General features: G+C 55.3%; 1 long non-coding RNA gene across 1 annotated transcript; it reads right to left on the reverse strand.

The window, feature by feature from the left end:
* Window positions 1–934: 934 nt before the first annotated feature.
* On the reverse strand, window positions 935–9,572 carry LOC120864853. Its single transcript, XR_005721243.1, has 3 exons — window positions 9,338–9,572; window positions 6,415–6,526; window positions 935–5,890 (listed from the first exon to the last, which is right to left on the reverse strand). It is a non-coding gene; the product is annotated as an uncharacterized LOC120864853 (long non-coding RNA).
* Between the last annotated feature and the right edge of the window lie 112 nt (window positions 9,573–9,684).

A 9,684-nucleotide genomic window follows, 5' to 3' on the forward strand; every position in this document is an offset into this window, starting at 1 on the left:
ACATCCCATCCATCTAGGAGGAAAAGCCCACACCCTCCCCACCAGGCCCTGACCTGTCTCCTCCCAGCCGCCCCTCCTCCTGCTCCCCTTCCCCTCACTTTGCTCCCGCCACATGGGCCTCATTACTGTTCCTCCAACACACTAGGCATGGCCCTGCCTCAGGGACTTTGCACTGCATGTTCCCTCTGCCTGGAACGCTCTTCCCCCCATCATCACTCACCTGGACCAGCGCAGTTGCCTACCCCCTGGTGTCCTGGCTCCCAAACTCAGCCCCCACAGTCGGCCCTCCCAGAAGCAGCCACTGGAGGGCGCCTGTGAGCACCTGAGTCAGGCCCCGCCCCTCCTCCGCGCACAGCCCTCCAGGGTCCCGCCTCCCTCCGTGTAAAAGCCCAAGTTCTCCCCTCTGCCCCGCAAGGTCCTATCCGACCTCCCCCAGGGGCAATGAGATCCGTGGATCGCTGCGGCCTTTCGAAGTGGCCTGGCAGAGCCAGGCTTTGCAAACCAGCTCCATTTCGCTCCAGTGCCTTCTGGGCTTCTCCCCCTCGGCCAGCCGCCTCCTAACCTCTAATAAACTCCCGAGAAGTGCTGGGCAGCCGCGACAGTGAGGACACTCTTTATCTGTCCGGATCAGGCCAGCTCGGTGCAGCAGTCAATAATTAATTCTGAATTTCCCCCATTTATCAAAGTGGCAGGAGCCAGAGTGCCTGGAATCCCAATCCCCAGGCTCTGTGCCCTGCAGCCACCTGGAGCTAGGCCCAGTGGTGGCAGAAACCAGGGCGGGGGACCCTTATGGAGCCTGAGAAGGGAGGGTGTCCTTGGCTCCCACTCCCTTACTCTGGGTTATTAAATGCTGCACAATCCAGCAGTGACCAGACCAGACCTCATCCCAGCTTTCTTGGTGCCCAGAGGCTAGTGGGGAAAATAACACATTGAATGAATAATAATATAAATAATTAATGCTACAAAGGCAAGAGAACAGGATACTTTGTGAATGCAAAACCAAGGGGACGGGGTTGTTCAGAGCCTCCCCAAGGAAGCGACATTGAACCTGCAAAGCGGAGAGTGAAAGGTGAGAGGTGGGGAGAGGGTCTTCCAAATGCAGAAACAGCACATGCAAAGGTCCCGTGGCCAGAAAGAGTTTCTCCCACTCAGAGGTCAGCAAGGTGGTTAAGTGGGACTGGAGCTCACAGCACAAGCGTGAGGTCAGTCCCAGGTCTGGAGCTGTCACAGTGAGGCCAACAGCAGCCAGGGGCCATCAGGGGAAGAGGCGGGAAGTTTCTCTGATGTTCCAGGGGATGGCAGTGAGGCTGCTTCCACCCCAGGTGAGTCAGAGAGCAGCCTGGGCAGCTGACCGTGACTTTTTGTTTTCTTTTTTCTTAGAACTGTTTTTCCGTTAGAGGATTCTTTCAAACCCATTTTGGCTTGGGGATGAGTCAGGACCTCTCTGCCTACAGACAGCCCGGACTGTGCAAGCAGCTTCTGGCCCAGCCACCTTAAACACCTCCCTCCCTCCTTGGGCAGGTTTGGAGACTGAGGCCCACAGAGGAAAAAGGACCACCCGAGGTCATTCAGAAGAAGACTGGGGGGAAGCTCAGAGGAGGGGTTTCCAGGGTCCCAGGAGCACCGCCCTGCGGCTTCTGTCTCCTCTGCTGGATCTGTAACTCCAAGACGGCCAACAGCTGGGTGTCCTGGTCACCATGCTGTCCTCAGTGCCTGCAAACTGGAGGTACTTCGTTCACAATTACAGAATGGGCAGTCCCAGCGGCTTTGGGAAACACCCCTGAGGTTGTGCTCAGAGGATCGGCAGGAAAGGATATCCTTTCTGAGAGTGGATACGAGAGACAAATACAGGAATATGGAGAGAGAAAGAGACAGAGAAACTGCCAGGGACACGGAGAGAGACAGAGACAGCAATGGAGACAAACAGACTCAGAATGAGATAGTGGAGAGGCAGAGATCAAGAGACACAGAGAGAAAGAAGTGATAAATGGGAGGCAGATACGTGCAGAAGACACTGAGTGGATGAAGACACAGGTGGGGGCAGGCAGGGAGGCAGCAGGGTCAGGACCACCACTCAGTGGTATAGGACACTTTGCGTGAATTTCAAAAAGATTCCCCTTCCTGAGGCCCTCTCACCCCAGCTGGATGTTTTTGTGCAGTGAACAGCCTGCCTGGCCATCTAAGGCAGCCAAAGCAAGCTCTGTGTTGGTATCTCCAGCAGCCAGCACAAGACCAGGCACACACAGCATGCTCAACAAATGCCTGGTGAAGTAATGGACAAAGTTAGGTAATGCCAGAATCCATTCGGGAGTCCCAGAGAGAGAGAGAAGGAGGAGGAAGGGAGGAAGGCAGAGCAGAACTGAAGTGGGAAGTCCGGGCACCTGCAGTTTCTGGCTGAGCCACAGATGCCTCCTCTGGGAACCACCTGGGTTTACCTGCCACCCAGGAAAATTCCCCTCCAACTTCTGGGAGCACAAAGCAAGTGGGCAGCCAAAGCGGGAGGTGGCCCCTCCCCCGGAAGCCGCGGGCCCCAGCGAGAGATGGTGACTGCCAAGTCTCACCCGAAACTCCTCACAGCCCAAACTTGCTCCTGGGGTGGAGCCAGGAACCTGAGAGGCCCTGAGGGGGGACCAGGCTTCCCCTATTTTCACAGCCCAGAGATGGGAGGGGGCTGGCTTGGGGTCACCCAGAATAGGAGTCAAGGAAAAAGCATTCCTGGAGATGAGTGAAGAGGGAAGAGAAAAGGACGTGCTTAGGGCTGAACTGTCGATGGAGGGTAAAGCTCAAGACCAAGTTAGGGAGATTGAACTTGGCTGTGTGTCCAAACACTTAATCTTTTATTCTAAACACACTCAATTTAGTCCCTCTGTACCTAGTCCCAACCTGAGTGATCCTGGAGCCCCAGAGGTGACTCCTAAGACTGGGAGGACACACAGACCTCCCCGTTCTGTGGGTCAGGAGCGAGCCAGGTGGGAGGCTATAGGACCCAGAGGCCAACTGGGAGAGGGCTGTTGAACCCAGTGGAGGTTGGGCGTTAGTGCCAGGACCTTGAAAATGTAGGAATACGTCAGGTGAAAAAGACCCGAAAGCACATCCTGGGCAGAATATACAAGTCTGGAGGTGTGTATAAATCAGGTAAGTGTGCGACTTCCCTGGTGGCACAGTGGATAAGAATCCACCTGCCAATGCAGGGGATATAGGTTCAATCCCTGGGCCAGGAAGATTCCACATGCTGCAGAGCAACTAAGCTAATGTGCCACAGCTACTGACACCTGTGTGCCTAGAGCCTGTGCTCCACAACAAGAGAAGACACCGTAGTAAGAAGCCTGTGAACCGCAACAGAGCGGTGTCCATTCACCACAACTAGAGAAAGCCTGAGCACAGCCATTAGGACCCAGTGCAACCAAAAACAAAAAATAATAATCAGAAAAGTGCTGGGAACAATCCAGAGTGTACACAAAAGGGTCAGGGTTGGACCAGAGAGAAAGATCAGACCTCAGACGGATCAGAAATGGCTGCATGACAAAGGGGGCATGGGAGCTGGGACTTTGAAGGATGAAGAGGAGTTTGCAAATAGAAACAGTAAGGCATGCAAACTGAGCAGAGAGGCTGTGGCCCAAATTCAAAGAACATGATGATGGCATAGCAGGAGAAATGACTTGAGGAGTAAAATCAGTAGATGTCAGATTTCTCCAGATCCAAGCAGACTGCCATTCAAGGCCAAGAAACCCAAGGAGAATTCCCCCTGGCTCCTCCCAGCTGTATTAGGCCTGTTCCAACCACTGTTATCTCTCCTCCTTGGGTCACAGATACTGTCCACTTTGGTCTATGGCAGCACTTGGTGGGGATGCTTTCCACAAGTGGTGCTGGGATCTCAGGCCAGGCTTGGCCCTCTCTGTGCCTCAGTTTTCCCATCTGGAAAGTGGGAATGTCAGAAGCCACTTTTGCTGTTTGTATTCATCTCAGGACTGGGAGGACTCCAACAAACACTGTGAAGGCAGTAAAGCGATAACAGGAAGAAAGGAAGAGAGAGCAATGGAAGGGAAAAAACTTGCACTCCTCCTCCAGGCCAATACCAAGAGACAGGTCCAAGATTATTATTTTAGAACACGGTGGAGCTGTCGAGGATTAAGAAATGAGTGGTGATTTGCATGTGATTTGCATGCAAGCTGCATTCTGTTTGTTAAATGTCAAAAAAGGCCTGAAAATGCTTTCTCCCACCCCCACCTCAGCCAAGAAGCAGGAAACTCTCCCCCTTCTTCTATCAGGGGCATGGGCTGGGGACCCTTTAGTTCAAGGATGGCCAGGGCAGCAGACCCGAGGGGAATGGGGTGACCTTGGATGCTCCATCTGTAAAATGGGTCATAATCCTCACCACCACTGACTATCCTTTCAGTTGGCAGACTAGAGTAAGTGGAGGCCAAGCACAGACCTTGGGACATAGTGAGAACCAAAGAATGGAGCTGGGATGACTATTAAAAGCCCCACTTTCCCGCTGGGTCCTGGGGGTGGGGGTGAGGGATGGGGAGTGGGCAGGTCCCTCAGCGTTTGGGTGACCCACTGAGGCTGAAAGCAGGCAGGAGCAGGGCCCTGAGCTGCCTGGCCCCAGCAGAAGGAACACCAGCCCCGGAGAGGCGTCTGAGGGGAGGCTAGTGGAGCCCCGCAGGCCTGGTGCTGTCCCCACACAGTGGAAGAAAAAGTCCGATCTGAGCGCTACTCTCCCCATGGCCACGATTTATTACCCATCTGTCCCTACTCTGGGCCCTGCAGCCAACAAAACTCTTAATTAAAACATTATTTCTTCCCAGACCCCTGAGCCTCTGCCCTGTGACGCCAGCACCCAGGGCTTGAATGCAGCCGTCTAGGGTGCGTGTGAATGGGCTACCCCGGGTGGTGGGTGGACTGCACAGAGGACCCGATGCCCTGCCGCCAAAGATCAGAAATACAGTGGAGTTCCCGTGTTCTGCTTGGAGGGCCTTTTCTTTTTTTCTGTCCCCACACCGCAGCTTGCGGGATCTTAATTCCCCAACCAGGGATTGAACCCTGGCCAGAAGCACAGCAGAAGCAGAGTCCTAACCACTGGACCACAGGGAATTCCCCACCCAGAGGGTCTTGTACCCAGAATTCCTACAACACACTGCCTGGAATGGTCCAGATCACCTCCATGATTATCATCAATGTCTCAGCACTCTGCCAGGCACAGACCCCCCACCCCCAACCCCCACCCATTCAACCAGAAGAGCCTGTGCTGCAAGTGAAGGAGGCCGACAAGGCAGCGGGCATGGGTACAGCTTGCGGAGAGGTTGGGGGAGGGGCACAGTGTGACCCTGGAGTGCTGAGAGAGGGCTGGGGTGCCCCAGTCTCCACCTTCAGTCATTTGAGATTTCGTGAGTAATCACCAGCTGAGCTGTTCACAGTAGAGGGGGACTGTGGGGGCCCCAAAGAGGACAAGGTGCTCACTGGCTGGGAAGAAGGAAATCCAAGATTTCCTGGAGGAGGCTGCAATCCCTGGTGTCCTGGAGCTGAAGACAGGGGTGCGAAAAGTGCTTCCAGCAAGGGGCATAGCTTGGGCAGAGGCATGCCTGAGAGAATGTTCAAGGCAGGAGCTGGTGAGGCCCACAAGCTCCCCTCCTGTCCGCTCCATGCTTTGCCACATGTGACATCCTCCGGCTGCCTCCCAAGATGACACTGTGGATCCCCCTGGGCACTTGAAGCTCCAAAGTGGGAGCCATGGCCTCAGGATCACACAGCACAACTGGAAGGCTGGCTGGCCTGGAGCAGCAATGTCCTCAGTCGGTGGCAAGGACTAGGGCTCCGTCAGAAAGGTCCCAGGTGGTGGGCAGCAGCTGGGCAGGCCAGTGTTTCACCATCTATCCTGGGAGGCCAGAACCTTGGAACAGCAGAAGGGAGGGAATAAGACAATTTCAATCCAGGCCCCAATAAGAGGATGAAAGACCAGCTCTCTGACCAGTCTTCCTTCTTACCTTTCCCCTAAAACCTGCCACCAGCTCCTCCCCTTCCATCACCCTGGTAGCCAGGGGAGCTTGGCACTTGGAGCCACCTGGTGGCAGTCACAGGAATTGCAGGCAAAGAGTGCAACTACACCAAACATGCCAACTAAAGCCCACTCTTTCAATGGTAGGAGTGGGAGTAACAGAACCCAGAGCACATGAGCAATTTGCCCAAGGACACACAGCAAGTCAGGGCAGAATTACTCAGGGCCACGTGTTAGTTCAAAGGGAAGTGAGAATGAGGCCAGTGACCCTACCCCAGGGTCTAGAAGTGTAGGAATATGGAGAGGGGTGATGGTCATCAGAGATGAGTTCCTTTCCATCTCTGGGCCTCAGTTTACCCATCTATGGTCTCCATTATCTCCAAGGTCCCTTTCATGTCCAAAGTACTAGAGAGGCTTACCCTGAGTGAGGTCAAGGCTCCCAGGAGGTTTCCCTCCCCATCCCAGCCTGCTCCTTCAGCCAGCACCTTTGGTCCCCTTGGCCATGGCTCCGGGTCCTCCAACCCAGGCTACCTGCAGGAGGGAGACAGAAAGACACAGGTTACAGGCCAATGTAGCCCTTACCTTGGCACTTAAGTCCTCCTGGTTTGCTTGGTATCCAGCCAGTGCATCGTTCTGTATCTGCCATGACTTGCTTCCACCCTAGAGATTCTCTCTCTTGCTTCCAGGAGCCACTAGGACTCCAGGAAGATGTTCTGGGCATCCTCTTCCTCACCTCCAGAGATCATACAGTCAATAAACATTTGTTGAGCACCTACTGTGTGCCAGGCATTGAACTGGGAAGACAGCAGTGAATAAGATGGATAACAATGCCCTCACAGAGTTTACAGTTTAGTGGGGGAGATGGGGTGAAAAGAATTAGTAAAATATTAGCAAAAATAATCAGTGAAATATAGACAAGTCAGTTCCAGGGAGAAAGATAAAGCAGGTGTTGGTGGGATGCAGTTTGAAACAGGTGGTCAGGGAAAATTACACTGAGGATAAGTGTACAGGATAAGATTACACTGAGGATAGTCTACACTGAACTAAGGCCTGAAGGAGCTGAGGGAGGGAAGTGGAAAGCATTCCAGGTAGAGGGAATAGCAGTGCAAAGGCCCTGAGGTAGGACCACACCTAGAGAGTTGGAGGAGCAGCAAGTTGATTCTGTCTTAGTTCAGCTGCCACCATCACTCTCCATCCCCAGACCTCCCCCCTCCACCAGTCTATCCTTCCTGCAGAGGGCGCCTGTGAGCACCTAGGTCAGGCCACACTCCCTTCTCTGCCCATAGCCCTCCAGGGCTCCCATCTCCCTCCTCTCCATGGCCCACAAGGTCCTGCATGACCTGCCCCAGCCCCTCCTTGCCCTCCCCTCCTCCCTCTCTCCCCCTCGCTCACTCTGCCCCAGACACAGGAGGCTCCTCACTGTTCCTCCAAACACACCAGGTCCTGCCCGAGGGCATTTGCATATGTTGTGCCCTCTGCCTGGAACACCCTCCTGCCTACTCTTGTTCCCTGTTTAATCAGCTCCTTCACATGGTACTCTGAAATGTCACCTTCTCTGAGACACCTTCCCTGGCCACTCTTGATAAGGCAGCAACACTTCCATCACTCTTGACCTTCCTGCAACTTTCCACAGCCCTTATTACAGCCCGATGTTTTATCACATATTTATTTGGTTCCTTGTCTGTCTCTCCCACTAGACTGACTGGACTCCATGAGGGCAAGCCTAGTCTGGGTCCCTGCTGAATGCCAGTGCCCAGCACATGACCTGGCATACAGTAGGCAATTAATGAATGCTTATTGTATATTTAACATTGATTGTGTGGGCATTTGTGCATCATTCAGCCGCTGGGCTTTGACTGGCCACTGCCAGGAACATCCTCTCCCAGCCCACCCCCATCTCCTCCTACCCCGAGACCCTCCCTTGAGAGGTCCTGGAGAGGCAAGCCCTCCTACTGCATCTTGAGCCTTCAGGACTGTCATCTTAGACCACTGCTCTCAAAATATCCCCCAGGGACTTCCCTGATGGTCCAGTGGCTAAAACTCTGAGCTCCCAATGCAGGGGGCCTGGGTTCGATCCCTGGTCAGGGAACTTGATCCCACATGCTACAACTAAGAGTTTGCATGCTGCAACTGAAAGATCATGCATGTCACAGTGAAAATCAAAGATCTCAAGTGCTGCAACTAAGACCCAGTGTGGTCAAATAAATATTTTCAAAAAGCCACCCCGGGCTTTGTGGATCAAGCCTCTAGGGGCCCAGCAAGCATAACCCACATAAACTCCAAGATTACACAGAAAGTTCCAGTTCCTCCCCCATCCAGCATGTCTATCCTGGGCTCTGGGACCAGCCACTGCCCATCTCCTCCATCTCATTGTCCATCTAGCCAAGCATCAGCCTTCACCACTTCCCAAAGCTGCCCGAGGGCTCTGCATGTGTTGTTCCCCTGGCCCTTCTGCCCAACCCCCACCCTCCTTGAATTGGGAGACCCACTCATCTCAGGTCACCTTGGCCAGGGGACCTCTCTGGATATCCCCAGATGACCAGATGGGAGCATGGGCAGCAAGGGCAGCAGGAGTTTGTGGGGAAGGCAGGAGTAGTGGGCGGAAATGGATGAAGAGAGAAGGAAGAGAGACATACATACATAGAGAAAAACAGCAGAGACAGAAATGAATAGAGACACAGAGAAACAGAGAGACAGAGAGAGAAAGAAGGAAAGGAAACGAAATTTAACAGGGACAGCATCCCCCAGAGAGGGACTGACGGAAAACAGAGATCAAGAGAAATGCAGGGGAGGCTTCAGAGAGGCAGACAGAGTGATAAAGAAGAAAGCCCGCAGGGAAAATCGAGCAGCCCTCCTGACCCTTCTTGGCACCTGGCTCCCTGCATCCTTCCTTCCCAGCAGGTTCCCACAATAGCCAGTGCCTGGAGAGGAGAATGGGGGGCGGCAAACACAGGGGCGAGAAGGGCCCCTAGTCCACCCTCCCCAGCAACCACCATCCCACTCCACCCCATCCCAGCCAAGCTCTCTCCTCGCCTCCCCCCAGCCTGACCCACTTCCCAACTTCCCACCGCACTGGCGATGCCAGCCAGGCCCTGGGGTGCCCTGCTGTCTTCTCCTAGCACCCCCAGCCAGGACCCCAGCCAGGCCCAGTAGTGCCCCCCAGGCCCCATCCATCCTGACCCATCTCCCACCCAACCCGGGAGCCAGCCAGGCTCTCAGTTCCTTGCCATCTCCCCCATAGGCCTGACTCACCCCTCACCCGGAACTCCAGCCAGGGCCACCTGACCCCCGCCCCCAGGCCCCCGCCCCAGTTCCCAGGTCGCCGCCCCAGCCCCCGGGCACCTGGGGTCGCTGACGAGCAGCAGCACCGAGCCGTCCTGTAGGCGCACGTCGCGCACCGTCTGGTGGTCGTCCAGCCGCCGCGCGTTGTAGTAGAAGGTGCGCTTCCAGGAGCTCACTCCCTGGCCCACGAGCTGGGCGCGCAGGTCGCTGAGCGTGTCCCGCGGCCGCACAGTGAGCGGCAGCAGCAGCGCCTCGTCCGCCAGGTGCACCTTGATGTGGTAGCGCTTCCAGCGAGATAGGCCCCGCCGCAGACCCTCCATGGCCCGCACCGGGCGCTCGGACCCGGCTCGGGGCCCCGCGCGCGCGCGCGCGCCCGCCCTCCGCACCCACCCGACCGGCCCGGCCGG

The sequence above is a fragment of the Oryx dammah genome, unplaced genomic scaffold (genome assembly GCF_014754425.2).
Source record: "Oryx dammah isolate SB20612 unplaced genomic scaffold, SCBI_Odam_1.1 HiC_scaffold_5, whole genome shotgun sequence".
Taxonomy (NCBI): domain Eukaryota; kingdom Metazoa; phylum Chordata; class Mammalia; order Artiodactyla; family Bovidae; genus Oryx; species Oryx dammah.